General features: G+C 39.9%; 1 pseudogene; it reads right to left on the bottom strand.

Moving 5' to 3' along the window:
* LOC110256856 overlaps positions 243-16,179 on the bottom strand; it is a 65,487-nt pseudogene continuing 49,550 nt past the window's right edge.

Below are 16,179 nucleotides of genomic sequence, written 5' to 3'. Positions count from 1 at the left end.
TTTATTTTGTATGGTGTACCTAATACTAAGTACATAGTACTGCATAATATTAGACAAGTATTAGCAAAGCATCCAATACAGGTGAAGAATAGCAGATACATTTCTGTAGCGAAATTCCACAAGGAAGAGAGGTGGTCATAGAACGCATTCTCAGGAAAGATGGATGGCAAACAGGTGAACGATGCCCCAGATGAAAGAGAGTTGAAAAACAGATCAACAAAGAACCCAAATGATTTAACATTTCTTACAAAGGAATGAAGCAGAGCTGGTAAGAAGGTGGCATGGAAGCTAAACCACCCAAAATAGCGCTGGTGTCAATGTCCTTGGGGTCAACCACAGATTGCAAGGTAAATTTTTGTAAAATTGTGGTCATGAATAAAAACAGCTCCATGCAGGCCAGTCCTTCTCCTACACAACCCATTTTCCTGAAAATAACAAACACAGACAGCACATACTCCTTGAACACTGTGTTTCTTGTCATCAGAAAGAGACTCTGTAGTAGGTCCTCTGTCATTACCAACTGATCCTCAATAGGCATCTTGGCCTCTGAAGTCATGAAGAAAATGAATTTTGTTACCTGCTGAGAAAGCCATGAAGTAGTCACTTTTCCGAAAGTTGCCACTCTCATCCAGGACGTGGCCAGGGTCCAACACTTCTGGGTTGGGGAACTCCTTGCCATCACGTAGCACAGAAGTCAATAACATTAAAGCAGTTGTGCCCTGAAAGGAGAACTGAAGATAAACTGAAGTGTGAAGAAGACACGGAGTTGGAAGAAATCTTGCCAATTATTTATTCCAATCCATTGACCTAGAGATGAATAAGTTTAGCTCAAAATAAGGGCAGCAGCACTTTGATTCCGAGAGAACAAGTAGTAAACAAGGATATGTTTCCACCAACTACTTTATTTTATCATTGTGATTTTTCAATCATCTCATATACAGTTTATGATTTAAAACAGAAGTCATTATGGGGTTTCTGTCATGGCTCAGTGGATAACAAACCTGCCTAGGATCCCTCAGGACACAGGGTTGATACCTGGCCTTGCTTAGTGGGTTGAGGATCCAATGTAGCCGTGAGCTGTGGTGTAGGTTGCAGATGTGACTCAGATCACATGTTGCTCTGGCTGTGGTGTAGGCTGGTGGCTAGAGCTCTGAATCAACTCCTACCTGGGGAGCTTCCATATGCCATGGGTGTGGCCCTAAAAAGACAAAAGACAAAAAATTAAAAAATGGAAATAAAGAAAACAGAAGTCATTGTTGGAATTTGAATATCTGGAGTTATCTGTTCATAGTGCTTTTGTAAAGAGACATTTGACTGAATTAAAAATAAACTTTCTATGGTAAGAACAATGAGCCAGTAACAAATATTAACATTTATCATTGTCATGAAGATTTTTGTCTTAGTTTTAAACAACAGGGTAGGCTTCTTTACATAATAATCCTAGATTTGAAACACAGAAAACATGATAAGATTAGAAAAATTGTTGTATAACAACTCAGTTTAGTACCATTAATTTAAGCAAGTTTTACTAGCAATCCTAAAACTCCTAGATAAATGACTGAGAAGCACCATACCCATAAAGCCCTAAAGGGCCACCAACAGAGTCTTTTTAATTTTCAAAAATTTTTTCTCCTTAGGGCCACGCCGGAGGCATATGGAAATTTCCAGACTTCAAATCACAGCTGCAGCTGCCAACCTAAGCCACAGTCACAGCAACATCAGATCTGAACTGTATCTGTGGCCTACACCACAGCTGGCAGCAACACCAGCTCCTTAACCCACTGAGCGAGCCCAGGGATCAATTCCACATCCTCACAGACACTGCATCGAGTTAACCTGTTGAACAACGATGGAAATACCTAGATTTTTATGAATTAAATGTCAAAAAGGACGTCTGTCATGCAGAAATCTGGCAGATATCACTTTACTATGTGAACAACACTGCATAAATAATTATGGGATAAGTGACATGATGTGCCCTACTCCCCATTGGATTTCAGTGGGACATATGAGGTGCTCATGTGGTTCTGTTGCCAAATCACCTGGAATCTCTTTTGAAAGCAAGAAAGCTCAAAACAAGCCCAGGGCATATTTTACATGACTACTAACCTGAACATTTCACAAAGGTAAATGTCCTGAAGGAAAACAAACAGGGCAAAGAGAACTGATAACAGGAGGTTATGAAGAAAAGATAACTAACTTACATGCTTGTTCCTGGGCTGGATATTGAGTGCAAAGAAAGAAAAAGCTATAAAGGTTAATCCAGGAACATCAGGAAAAACTTAAATACAGGCTGTACATTAGGTAATATTATTATGTTAATAATTTCTGAGTGTACATGCTATTATTGCTCTGTATGCAAAAACTGTAATAGGAAGAGGTTGATGGATAGATAGATAAACGGACAATAATGAAAAAGTTTTCTCATATTGAGGTATGGGGAAGTTATTCTGGCTTATACACAATGTAATTTGAATATTATGATAACTAAAACAGCCTATTTGTATCCTTTCAAACATACAATGCATACCTGTTTAATCATTAATGAAAAAGGTGCACTGACCAGAAATAAAAGATGTCCACATTGGGAGTGCCCGTCATGGCTCAACAGAAACAAATCTGACTAGTGTCCATGAGGACATAGGTTGGATCCCTGGCCCTGCTCAGTGGGTTAAGAATTTGGCATTGCCTTGAGCTGTGGTGTGGGTGGCAGATGCGGCTCAGACCTGGTGTTGCTGTGGCAGTGGCATAGGCCAGTGGCTACAGCTCTGTTTTGACCCCTAGCCTGGGAACCTCCATATGCCATAGGTGCAGCTCTAGGAAGACGAAAAACATTTTTGTTAAAAAAGAATGTCCACATTAAAATAAAGATTATATGTTGTGAGCCACAGGGGAAGTCCAAGCAGAAAAAAAATATGTAGTAGGGAAATAAAAAGTAAAACACACACACACACACACACACATAAATAAATAAATAAATAAATAAATAAAGCACTCTGACATCTTTACAAAAAAAAAAAAAAAGAATTATATGCTTCCTTTCCTGGGATGCCAGTGCTGGATCTCCTTCAAGAATAATACTCCCTTCCAGGTACCCAGGCCATACTGACTTACTGTGTAAATGCTGATCTGATTTTCTGAAATCTGGAAGGAATATATCTCCGATTTTTGTTTGATTTTTTTTTTTTTTTGACAAGACATGAAACTCTGCTAAAAATTATGCTTGCCCAGAGCAGTTTCTCAGAGTTATCTGAAATGCTGTGTCCTGGAATACAGTTCTCAGTTTGGCAAATAAAACTCTTTTTTACTTCTTTTTATAGATTATTAAAAATTTCCACTGATATTGCAAACGTAGATATAAAAAGAAAATCATATATTCCTTATGCGTGCATATGTTTTCAGTTGGTTTTAGGTTAAAAATATTTAATGCACACTTGGGGAAAACTTGCATCCCCTAAATGTATCATTCAGAAGGTATATAACTCTACGTTTGAAATTATTCCTTTGTATATTTTTATACAAGTAGTGTATGAAAATCTTTCTTTAAGATGCCAAAAAAGAAAAGTCAATATACCTTCAACAAATATTGCTCTAATAATTGGAGGTTTATAAAGTAAAAGGAAACATAACTATTATTTCTCATTGTAAGTAAAAATTATCTGAGTGGATCAATGATCTAAATGTAACAATTAAAACCATAATGTTTTAGAAATCAGTAAGGGCAATCTTTGGAATCCTATGTTGGAAAAGGGTCTTTAGATTAAAAAAAATCCAACAAATCAATCTCACAGCATTGCAAAGTGTTCCATTAGACAGACTGTCCTAGATATTGACAAATAACCCATGTGCAAATACAGCCTACCACCTGTCTTTGTGCAAAGAATGAGCTAAGCATTTTAAATTGGAAAAAAGCAATGAAGAAGAACATTTTGAGACACATGGACATTACACGAAATCTCTTCAGCCTCCACAAAGACTGGGATACAGCCATTCACATTTGTATCAAACATGTCCGATGACTACTTCCATGTTTCAACAGCAGAAGTGAATACTAGCATCAGACACTCCAGTGCTTCAAATTCTGAAATATTTACACTTTGGCCTATTACAGAAAAAGGTTACCAACTCCTGACTGAGACCATTATTTCTAGCTATCTCAGTGGCTCCAGCCTTAGAGATATCATTTATCTGATAGGTAAAAACGTGGACTCGGTCTCCCAATAGTCATGTTTCTCACTGGGATGCTCATGCAGAAGGGAACAGTCATTCCCGATACATACTTGGGAATATATACATGACAGTATGAAGGTCAATTCCTGATACAGTGGATGTGAGAGGTGTACAGTCCCATTGTGAGTTCCACTGCAGTTTCATGGTTACTTAGATACGAGAGGCGAAACGAGTTGGAGTAACTATGACCTTACACCTCAATAATTTTAAAAGTCTTTTTCTCATCGTGTCCTTTGGTGAAAAAAATAGAAGGCCTGAAGTTCTAACCCTTGTGTGAAATTGCCGATCACTGAGACAAGTCCCATAATCCCTAAGAAAATCCTCTCTTCTCCAAAGAATGGCCTTGGTACTTGCAGCCTTACCAATCCCATTACTTTCTTTCCCCAACAAAATACACATTTTAGTTATACTATTTTTTAACTTTAAGAGTGATATGTTTTGGCTTCAAGTGGAAGAGAGCAGGTAGCAGCACACCAACTAGAAAGTCTGAATATGTACACAGAAATTGTGTGGTAGAAAGCATCAGAAATATGCCAAGACAAAATCTGTCTCAATATTCTCTAGATGGGAGACCTTCAGAGAGGCAAGCTGAAGGCTGACGTTAATTTTAGCCTTTGTCAATGCCCAAATTTTATTCAAAACACTCAAAATAGGATGTTACATCATTTTGTCTGCCTAATAGGAGAGGGATGAACTCTTTCTAGAGTAAGATGAACATCATTTGAAAACTCAGCATTTTTACATTTATAATAGTTTATATTTAACCAAAGTTAATTAGGCATTTCAAAGACACAATTCAGTGGTCACATGTAGAAGAGAGGAAGGCAATAAAAATATACCCACATTAGGGAATAATCTTCACCTAATTTTATGATACCAGCACTACTTTGATAATGGCAATAGGATGACAACATTTTGAGGATGAAAAATTGTAGATCAAAAATCTCAAAACTAAAAATCATTAAAAACTCTTATGACTGTAAACAGAGAAGTCCTGAACAAAATGTTGCAAATCAAGTCCAACTGTATGGATATTTTATAATATGCATATTTAGTGGGAAAAGTGAAGCCAATATATACAATGATATCAATAGATGGTATTATCTAATAAAAAATTGTTTGTGACCAAAAATATCATTAAAAATAAAAGGATAAGCTTCCTTAATCTGATTTTAAAAATCTAAGAAAATACACATACAAGTGATTCTCCATAGTGAGAAGTTAATCTCCCCTCTACTGCAGATAAGAAATGCAAAAAGGACAAAAAAAAGGTACTAATCCACCTAGCAGCACAATGTATACAGAAATTGCAATTAATCTAGAGAGAAACTTTTGACAATGATTTTATTTTATTTTTTTTTTATTTATTTATTTTTTTTGTTATTTCTTTGGGCCACTCCCGAGGCATATGGAGGTTCCCAGGCTAGGGGTCGAATCGGAGCTGTAGCCATCGGCCTACGCCAGAGCCACAGCAACGCGGGATCCGAGCCGCGTCTGCAACCTACACCACAGCTCACGGCAACGCTGGATCGTTAACCCACTGAGCAAGGGCAGGGACCGAACCCGCAACCTCATGGTTCCTAGTCAGATTCGTTAACCACTGCGCCACGACGGGAACTCCTTGACAATGATTTTATATTTAGCAAGATTGCGGCATATAAAGTCATCGAAATGAAAAATCAAACTTATGAGTTCCTGTTGTTGTGCAGTGGAAATGATACCCCACTGGTATCCATGAGGAGGCAGGTTCCATCCTTGGCCTCACTCAGTGGCTTAAAGATCTGGTGTTGCCATGAGCTGTGGTATAGGTCGCAGATGGGGCTCAGATACCGAGTTGCTGTGGCTGTGGTGTAGGCCCACAGCTGTAGCTGCTGTTCGACCCCCAGCCTGGAACTTCCAAATGCCACAGGAGTGGCCCTAAAAAGCAAAGTAAAATCAAAAAAGAAATCAATTATATTATCATATTTTAGATAAAAGAATGGAAAAATTATTTTTAAAAATTTATAACAACAATGAGCATCTTGGGAAAACTAAACAAAAGATTTGTAAGCCAAATCACCAAAAATCCCCTCATTATTTAGAAAGTTAAAGACTTTGAAAACTGGGAGCTTTTACCATATTCATTAATTGAAAGTTTCAAAATGTCCTCATAAGTCTTCCCCCACTGATTTCATGTCACCCTGATAAAAATCCCAGCAAAGTGTTTGCTAAATTGACAAACTGATACTAACATTCATTTGGAAATGTAAACAGCTAGGCCAAGCAAGATGAAAGAAGCAGGATAAATTTGGAATCTTTACACTGACAGCTGTCAAAAATCTGTTATAAAGCTTCATAGATGTACCTGGAAACAAGACATAACCCAAAAAGCCACCAAACAAATGTTTTTGATTGGTTTTTACTTCTCTCACCTTGTGTTCACAGGGTATTACATCCATACTCCAGGAAGAGGAACGTCAAGACCACTGAGGTTCATATAAGAAAAATCAATCCTACCTTGGGGATGAGGTAGTTTCTGAATTTAATGTCACAAGTCACTGCATGAGGCAGTTTGATGGGGACCAGGTCAATGCATCTCTAGATCTCCTGCACCACAGCATCCGTGTAGGGCATGTGGCTCTTGTCCTGCGTGCAGGGGCTCCGGTGTCTGCCAATCACACAGTCAATCTCTTCCTGGATCTTAGCTGGCAAGAGACAAGTAAAATTGATGGAGAGAGGGAAAAATGCATACCACATTTGCATACCAATTCAGGGATCCTTGAGACATGATGCAGGTGTCCCAACATCATCATAAACGTCAGTTATACACCTAGAAATGCACCTAGGCATAGAGAGGCAATGCCCATAATATATACGTAAGTCTCCTACAAACAAGGCTTAAGAACAGCTAAAGAGGCATCTGTATTAGCAAACATGATAACACAAACGGAAATGATGAAATATTTCAAAATGTAAATAGAACATATGGCAAAAAACTACAGTTCCTGCAGAAAGGAAAAAAAGGAAACCCAATATTAAAAATAATATAAGGGTAATTTTAGGATAGGAATAATTGAGACTGAAATAGTAACAAAATTATTTCATTAGAGTTGCTGTAATAGTACTTTTTTAGAATTATATTTTAAAGCAAGATCATTAGGCATTTTAATAATGATGGTATAATATATGTTTGACAATTCCTTGTGACATTTGCTGGGAAAATTGTCAGTTAGTAAAAGAGAATAATATACACATTAAAAATTTATTTGACCAAAGGAATTTAGATACTTTTCTGGATAGGAAACTAATGTTCTACTGAAATAAAAGTACATGCTGTAATACAAAAAAAACACACATTTTGAAAAGTGGTACTATATGTGTTTCACTGTATTTGTGTAGTGTGTGTGCAATTTGCAGTGCTACTCTCTTTAGAGTCTAACTGGCAAATGCCATCACTTTGAGCATTCTAGCACTTTCTTCTGAAACTCATTTTGTAGTTTGAAATAATGACTCTGTTTCTATTTCTTTTTTTTTTTCCCAAGAAATTTTTTTTTTTATTTTCCCACTGTACAGCAAGGGGGTCAGGTTATCCTTACATGTATACATTACAATTACATTTTTCCCCCACCCTTTCTTCAGTTGCAACATGAGTATCTAGACATAGTTCTCAATGCTATTCAGCGGGATCTCCTTGTAAATCTATTCTAGGTTGTGACTGATAAGCCCAAGCTCCCGATCCCTCCCACTCCCTCCCCCTCCCATCAGGCAACCACAAGTCTCTTCTCCAAGTCCATGATTTTCTTTTCTGAGGAGATGTTCATTTCTGCTGGATATTAGATTCCAGTTATAAGTGATATCATATGGTATTTGTCTTTGTCTTTCTGGCTCATTTCACTCAGGATGAGATTCTCTAGTTCCATCCATGTTGCTGCAAATGGCATGATGTCATCCTTTTTTATGGCTGAGTAGTATTCTATTCCATTGTGTATATATACCACCTCTTCTGAATCCAATCATCTGTCGATGGACATTTGGATTGTTTCCATGTCCTGGCTATTGTGAATAGTGCTGCAATGAACATGCGGGTGCACGTGTCTCTTTTAAGTAGAGCTTTGTCTGGATAGATGCCCAAGAGTGGGATTGCAGGGTCATATGGAAGTTCTATGTATAGATTTCTAAGGTATCTCCAAACTGTTCTCCATAGTGGCTGTACCAGTTTACATTCCCACCAGCAGTGCAGGAGGGTTCCCTTTTCTCCACACCCCCTCCAGCTCTTGTTATTTGTGGATTTATTAATGATGGCCATTCTGACTGGTGTGAGGTGGTATCTCATGGTAGTTCTGATTTGCATTTCTCTTATACTCAGCAATGTTGAGCATTTTTTCATGTGTTTGCTGGCCATCTGCGTATCTTCTTTGGAGAAATGTCTATTCAGGTCTTTTGCCCATTTTTCCATTGATTGATTGGTTTTTTTTGCTGTTGAGTTGTATAAGTTGCTTATATATTCTAGAGATTAAGGCCTTGTCCGTTGCATCATTTGAAACTATTTTCTCCCATTCTGTAAGTTGTCTTTTTGTTTTCTTTTGGGTTTCCTTTGCTGTGCAAAAGCTTTTCCGTTTGATGAGGTCCCATGGGTTTATTTTGCTCTAATTTCTATTGCTTTGGGAGACTGCCCTGAGAAAATATTCATGATGTTGATGTCCGAGAGTGTTTTGCTTATGTTTTCTTCTAGGAGTTTGATGGTGTCCTGTCGTATATTTAAGTCTTTCAGCCATTTTGAGTTTATTTTTGTGCATGGTGTGAGGGTGTGTTCTAGTTTCATTGCTTTGCATGCAGCTGTCCAGGTTTCCCAGCAATGCTTGCTGAATAGACTTTCTTTTTCCCATTTTATGTTCTTGCCTCCCTTGTCAAAGATTAATTGACCATAGGTGTCAGGGTTTATTTCCAGATTCTCTCTTCTGTTCCATTGGTCTGTCTGTCTGTTTTGATACCAGTATCACACAGTTTTGATGACTGTGGCTTTGTAGTATTTCTTGAAGTCTGGGAGAGTGATGCCTCCTGCTTGGTTTTTGTTTCTCAGGATTGCTTTGGCGATTCTGGGTCTTTTGTGGTGCCATATAAATGTTTGGATTGTTTGTTCTAGTTCTGTGAAAAATGTCATGGGTCATTGGATAGGGATTGCATTGAATCTGTAGATTGCTTTGGGTAGGATGGCCATTTTCACAATATTGATTTTTCCAATCCAGGAACATGGATTATCTTTCCATTTCTTTACATCTTCTTTGATTTCTTTGATTAAAGTTTTATAGTTCTCGGCATATAGGTCCTTTACCTCTTTGGTCAGGTGTATTCCGAGGTATTTGATTTTGTGTGGTACAATTTTAAAAGGTATCGTATTTTTGTATTCCTTTTCTAATATTTCATTGCTGGTATACAGAAATGCAACTGACTTCTGAATGTTAATCTTATATCCTGCCACTTTGCTGAATTTATGAATCAGTTGAAGGAGTTTTGGGGTTGAGTCCTTAGGGTTTTCTAGGTATAGAATCATGTCATCTGCATACAGTGACAGTTTGGTCTCTTCTCTTCCTATATGGATGCCTTTTATTTCTTTGGTTTGTCTAATTGCTGTGGCTAGGACTTCCAAAACGATGTTGAAGAGCAGTGGTGAGAGTGGGCATCCCTGTCTTGTTCCAGATTTGAGTGAGAAGGCTTTCAGTTTTTCCCCATTGAGGATTATATTTGCTGTGGGTTTATCATAAATGGCTTTGATTATGTTCAGGAATGTTCCCTCTATACCCACTTTGGCGAGGGTCTTGATCATGAATGGATGTTGAACTTTGTCAAATGCTTTTTTTGCGTCTATTGAGATGATCATATGATTTTTGACTTTTTTTTTTGTTAATGTGGTGTATGATGCTGATTGATTTGCGTATGTTGAACCATCCTTGTGAACCTGGGATGAACCCAACCTGGTCATGGTGTATAATTTTTTTGGTATGTTGTTGGATTCGGTTGGCTAAGATTTTGTTGAGAATTTTTGCATCTATATTCATCAATGATATTGGGCGATAGTTTTCTTTTTTGGTGGTATCTCTGTCTGGTTTTGGAATGAGGGTGATGGTGGCCTCATAGAATGTCTTTGGGAGTATTCCTTCTTCTTCAACCTTTTGAAAGAGTTTAAGGAGGATGGGCACCAATTCCTCTTTATATGTTTGATAAAATTCACCTGTGAAGCCATCTGGTCCTGGACTTTTATTTGTAGGGAGTGATTTTATGACCTCTTCAATTTCATTTCTAGTGATCGGTCTGTTCAGTTGGTCTGTTTCTACTTGATTCAGTTTTGGCAGGCTGTAAGATTCTAGAAAATTGTCCATTTCTTCCGGATTGTCAAACTTGTTGCCATACAGTTGTTGATAGTATTCTCTTATGGTTTTTTGTATTTCTGCTGTATCCGTTGTGATTTCTCCTTTTTCATTTCTAATTTTGGTGATTTGGGTTCTTTCTCTCCTCTTTTTAGTGAGTCTGGCCAGGGGTTTGTCAATTTTGTTCACCTTTTCAAAGAACCAGCTCTTGGTTTTATTAATTTTCTCTATTGTTTTTTGAGTCTCTATTTTATTGATTTCTTCTTTGATCTTCATAATTTCCTTCTTTCTGCTGACTTTAGGTCTTTTTGTTCTTCTTTTTCTAATTCATTTAGGTGGAGGGTTAAGTTGTCAATTTGGGATCTTTCTTCTTTTTTGAGAAAGGCCTGGATTGCTATAAATTTCCCTCTGAGCACTGCTTTCACAGCATCCCATAGATTTTGAGAGGTTGTGTCTTCATTATCATTTGTTTCAAGGTAGTTTTTAATTTCCTTCTTGATTTCCTCATTGACCCATTGGTTTTTTAGTAGCATGTTGTTTAGTCTCCATGTAGTAGGTTTTTCCTCTTTCCTTTTCCCATGGTTGATTTCTAATTTCATGGCATTGTGGTCAGAGAAGATACTTGAGATAATTTCTATGCTCCTAAATTTATTGAGATTCGCTTTATGTCCCAATATGTGGTCTATTCTTGAGAATGTTCCATGAGCATTTGAGAAGAATGTGTATTCTGCTTTTTTTGGATGTAGTGTCCTGAAGATATCAATAAAGTCTAACTTTTCTATTGTTTGCTTTAGGGTCTCTCTTGCTTTATTGGTTTTCTGTCTAGAGGATCTGTCCAATGATGTGAGGGGGGTATTTAGGTCTCCTACTATGATTGTATTCTCATCCATATCTCCCTTTATGTCTGTTAATATTTGTTGTATGTATCTGGGTGCTCCTATATTTGGGGCATATATGTTGATGATAGTAACATCCTCTCCTTGGATGGATCCCTTAATCATTAAGTAGTGTCCTTCTTTGTCTTTCTTTATGTCTTTTGTTTTAAAGTCTATTTTGTCTGATATGAGCGTTGCGACTCCTGCTTTTCTGTCATGTCTATTGGTGTGAAATACTTTTCCCCACCCTTTCACTATCAATCTATACGTATCTTTTGTCCTAAGGTGAGTTTCTTGTAGGCAGCATATGGAAGGTTTTTGCCTTTTTATCCACTCAGCCACTCTGTGTCTTTTGATTGGGGCATTCAGCCCATTGACATTTAAGGTGATAATTGATAGATGATTATTTATTGCTATTTGATCCTCGTGTTCCAGTTGATTCTATGGTTCTCCATTCTTCCTTTCTTTTTTTTTTTTTTTTTTTTTTTTTGTTGGATGGTCTCCTGTTATTATCTGCTTGAGTGTATTTTTTTTTTCATATTTTTCAGATGCAATATTTGGTTTTGGCTTGTGGTTGCCCTGTTTTTTAAGTATGCTAACCCCTTCCCATAATTGTGTGTTTTAGCCTGATGGTCCTGTAAGTTCAAACACTTCATTATTATATTAAAATTAAGAAGAGAGACATACATACAAACAAAAAGGGTTATTTACTTCCTAACATCCCTTGCCTACATTTTATGGCTTTGATGACTCTTTTTTCTTTTTTTCTTTTTAATTTTATTTTGTCTGAAGCATGTTCATGATTAAATCTGTATGCTGGCTTATTTGAGTGACTGCTCTCTGATTGTGGTTTCCTCAGTCCTAGTTCTTCCTCTTCTTCTTCTTCTTCTTTTTGTCTTTTCTTTTTTCTTCCTTTCCTTCCTTTCTTTTTGGTTTAGAGAAGCCCTTTCAATATTTCCTTTAACCTGGGTTTTGTGTTGCTGTATTCTTTTAGTTTTTGTTTGTTGGAAAAAAGTTTTATTTACCCTTCTATTTTAAATGATATTCCTGCTGGATAGAGTATTCTAGGTTGCCTATTTTTCTCTTTTAGCACTTTAAATATCTCTTGCCATTCCCTCCTGGCCTGTAGTGTTTCTGTAGAGAATTCAGGTGATAATCTTATGAGGGTTTTCTCCTAGGTAACATTCTGTTCTTCTCTTGCTGCCTTTAGGATCCTCTCTTTATCACTAACCTTTGCCATTTTTATTATGATGTGTCTTGGTGTGGGTCTGTTTGGGTTCAGTTTGTTTGGGGCCCTCTGTGCTTCTTGTATCTTGAATCCAGTATCCTTGAGATTTGGGAAGTTTCCATCGATAATTTCTTCAAATATATTTTCCATTCCCTTATCTTTTTCTACTCCTTCTGGAATTCCTATTATGCGTAGATTGGCCCACTTTATATTATCCCATAGGTCTCTTATATTGCTTTCCAGTTTTTTGATTTGGTTTTCTGTCTGCTGACCTGATTGAGTGATTTCCATTATTCTATCTTCCATATCACTGATTCGTTCTTCTGCATTATTCATTCTGGTTTTTACTGCCCCTAGTTCAGTTTGCATCTCTGCAAATGAATGTTCTAGTTTTTCTTGGCTCCTCCTTGTATTTTCTAGCTCCTTTCTGAGGGTATCTGCATTACTGTTCATATCTTCTCTTAATTCCTTCAGTATTTTCAGTATTTCTCTTTTGAATTCCAGGTCTGTCAGACTGCAGAGATCTGTTTCATTGTTGACTGTTTTAGGTGAGTTCTCCTGTTGGTTTGACTGGGGGTGGTTTCTCAGCTTCTTCATCTTGCTTGTTGTCTTCTTTCTCCTGAGGGAGCTCTACTCTCCGTGATCGGGTAGTGTTTGCCTTGTCACTGCCGTGGAATATTTCCTGAGGGCTGGCGTTGTTGGTCAATCTTTTTTGAGGCAGTGTGGCTTTTCTGGAGTGTTGATGGGGCTAACAGTGTTTCTTTGAAGCAAAGGAGGACTTCCTGAGGGCAGACAGGACTGGGAGGTCCACACCACGATGGTAGCAGATTTCACTTGGTTCTCAGCACCCCCTGGGGTCTTGGGTGGGTAGCAGGGCCCTTGGAGACCCAAGAGGCTCCTCCCCAGCGCAGCCCGACTCGGAAAGACCGTCTGAGATCTTTTCCCAACTCGGCCAGGCTTGTTGCAGCTTTTCTGGGCTGCAGGGGATCCTGCCTGGAGCTGGCAGTCCTATGCAGCTGGTCCACTAGGTCTTAGCACCCCCTGGGGGCTTGGGCGGGTAGCAAGGCCCTTGGAGACCCAAGAGGCTCCTCCCCGGGGCAGCCCGTCTCAGAAAAACCGTCGGAGAATTAGGCCGATCTATTCACGGCCTTGCTAAGCTTGTTCTAGCTTTTCTGGGCTGCAGGCCTTTTCTAGGGTGCTGGTGGTTTTTGGTGCTGCTCTGTGGAAGTGTAGCCCCTCCAAAGGGCAAGCAGGCCTGTGCAGGGAGATCCCCTGCGGTGGTAGGCTTCAGGCAATTGTTGAGGCCAGCCCTCCTGGATGGCAGGCAGCCCCAGGTTCCGCGAGAGCGTAGGGCGTGGCGGGGGTGGGGGAGGGAATGCACTGGGAAGCACAGCTTTCTGCTAGCTAGCGGGCCTGTAAGCTTGCTGTGGCGTGGGGGGTATTCTATGGGGACCCACCCCTTCTTCTCTCCCCTCCCCAGCACAGGCGCAGACCAGGCTCTTCTCCCAGGTTCCCTCTGAGGCGGCTTTCCACTTCCCCGCCCCTAGAGTATTGTTCCCTTCCTCTGCTACAGCTTTGTTTTCTAGTCTCCCAGGCAGTCTCTGCCCCCTCAAATGGTTTCTAGACCTCCCAAGCAGTTTCCGCTCTTCCCCGCCCCCCTAGCCCGGGGACTAATCTCTGGAGCCGAGGTCTCGGTGCCCAGCCCCCCGCCAGGCGTCCCCCGGCCCTTTCTCAGGGATTAACCTTCGGAGGCGAGGTCTCGGTGTTCAGCCCCCACCCAAGCATCCCCTGGCCCCCTCTCAGGGACCAACCTTCAGAGGCGAGGTCTCGGTGCCCAGCCCCCACCCAGGCGTCCCCCAGCCCTTTCCCGGGGACTAATCTCTGGAGCCGAGGATTCGGTGCCCAGCCCCCACCCAGGCATCTCAATTTTTGGTGACTGTGCCCGTAGTTCAGATGGTCCGTTGGGTTCTTGATCGGTTTTTCCGTACTCCGACTTACTGCTACACTCTTCTCTGCATCTGGGGATTCCTCCGGTTCATTTGATCTTTCGCCCGGTAGGTGACTTTCCAGGGTGTGGGATCCCTTTCTCCTCAGCAGTTCCCTTTCGGGAGCGCCCGTCCCGCTCGGATTCACCTTCTCTCACTCTCCTCTTTTCTCCCATTCTGCCCAATAATGTCACGAACTTCTTGCCGTTATTGGAGTTTAGGTTCCTCTGCCAGCGATTGGTTGCTGTTCTGTGCGAGTCATTTATTCTGTAGATGTGCTTTTTTTGTTGTGTTTGTGGGAGAGGGCGAGCGTGTCCCCCTACTCCTCCGCCATCTTGTCCTCTCTCCTGTTTCTATTTCTTATGGATTTTTAAGCAATATTTGATGTCCTAGTATTAGAGTTGAGACTTCCCATGGCCACCCCCACCTCATACAAAATATAACCAGATACACACACACACACACACACACACACACACACACACACACAAATTCCCTTAGTTTATTTTCACAAAGTTTACATCACAATTTTTGGCTATTAAAATACTCATTTTAGGGAGTTCCTGTTGCACGACAGCAGGTTAAGAACTACATAGTGTCCCTGAGCATGCAGGTTTGATGCCTGGACACAGTCAGTGGGTTAAGGATCCCATGTTGTTGCAAGCTGTGGCATATGTCACAGATGCAGCTGGGAATCAGCATTGTTGTGGCTGTGGCTGTGGCTGCAGCTATGTCGTGGGCCAACATATGCAACTCTAATTCAACCCCTAACAGGGAAACTTTCATACGATACAGGTGAGGCCCTAAAAAGAAAAAAAAAATTAAAGATCATTCTGACTACATAAACAATGCTCCCCCATAAGATAACTAGGATTATGCTTCATTTTTGATACTTTCTTGAACTTAAACATGTCTCTTTAATTCAATTCATAAAATTCTATATCTTCATTTAGAATTATTTCCAAATATTGACATAGACATTTCAAATTCCTAATCATAATTTCCCTACTATTAGGAAACCGCAGATAATCGATCACCTCTCTTCTGTTTTTGGTTTATCCCTTTACACCTGCTTTAGCCACTGAACCATTGCAGGGTTGTTGTGGTTGTTGTTGTTTTTCTGGCTTCTTTGGTGTTTTGGCTGTGTCAATGGCATGCAGAAGTTCCTGGGACTGAACCTGCACAACAGCAGTGACAACACCAGATGCTTAACCACTAGGCCACCGGGGATCCCCATATACACCTAACCATTTTGCAATGGATATTTTCCAGGCCCAATTTCTAACAATAGGTTTGAATTTTTTCTTTTTTAAAAAAATCTTTTTAGGGTTGCGCCCATGGCATATGGAGGTTCCCAGGCTAGGGCTGAATCGGAACTGTAGCCGCTGACCTACACCACAGCCACAGAAACACTGGATCTGAGCTGCCCTCTGCAACCTACACCACAGCTCATGGCAATGCCAGGTCTTTAACCCACTGAGAAAGGCCAAGGATTAACCCTGCATCCTCATGGATAC

The sequence above is a fragment of the Sus scrofa genome, chromosome 14 (genome assembly GCF_000003025.6).
Source record: "Sus scrofa isolate TJ Tabasco breed Duroc chromosome 14, Sscrofa11.1, whole genome shotgun sequence".
Lineage (NCBI taxonomy): Eukaryota > Metazoa > Chordata > Mammalia > Artiodactyla > Suidae > Sus > Sus scrofa.
Note: the sequence above shows the minus strand (reverse complement) of the source record. Positions and strands in the feature narration are given on the sequence as shown.